We start from the raw sequence: 863 nt of genomic DNA on the forward strand, positions 1-863 counted from the left end.
GTTTCGTTTGGTCACACCACAAGGTGTCCCTGTGGCCTCAAAGCTTCAGCACCACCGCTCTGAGATCGATTGCTAATGTCTGAGGTGAAACACGCCCCCACTCATTAGCATACAGACAAAGAAATACATAAATAAATAAATGTAGAAATAAATAAATGTAAAAATAAATAAATGTAGGAATAAATACATATATACATGAATAAATGTTGAAAAAAATAAAAGTGGAAGTAAATAAATGTATAAATAAATAAATGAAAAAATAAATAAGCGTGAAAAAATATATAATTACCCATAAATAAGGAAATAAAAGTCTAAATACTCATTTATTTTTGCTTTTTTACATTTCTTCATGGATTTTCACTTTTGGAATTCCATACAAGCCGTGCAAGCCGTGAGTCCGTCGGATTTAGCTGAAGCAAACTGCCGGAAGAAGCTGTCTCTGAGGAGAGGCAGGTCTCGAGAGGTTGAAAGAACACGAGCGAGCGAACACAAGCGAGCGGACAGATGTTTTAACCCCGAGGGCGTTACGCCCCTCTGAGGTGGGCGATCCAATGTGATAAGATAGTTTTGGGCGCGAAAACATGTTTCTTTTTCCGGCACGCCAGCTCATTTGCATTTATGGTCGCCTGGGAGTTTGGAGCAGTAGATAGTCTTAGAATAAAATAAAATAAAGTGAACATGGTATAAAAATACATTACTGTGCTATACACCATATTCTAAGAAATGAAAAGAGGAACATTTTGATATGACCCATGAAAGAGTTACAATCACATTGACCTGTAGTTTGTACAATAATGTAAATATAAACAGAAATACCACGACGCACACATGCATTGGAGGATATATATTGAAGGTGAATAACG

Source organism: Triplophysa rosa, unplaced genomic scaffold (genome assembly GCF_024868665.1).
Source record: "Triplophysa rosa unplaced genomic scaffold, Trosa_1v2 scaffold188_ERROPOS186695, whole genome shotgun sequence".
Classification (NCBI taxonomy): Eukaryota; Metazoa; Chordata; class Actinopteri; order Cypriniformes; family Nemacheilidae; genus Triplophysa; species Triplophysa rosa.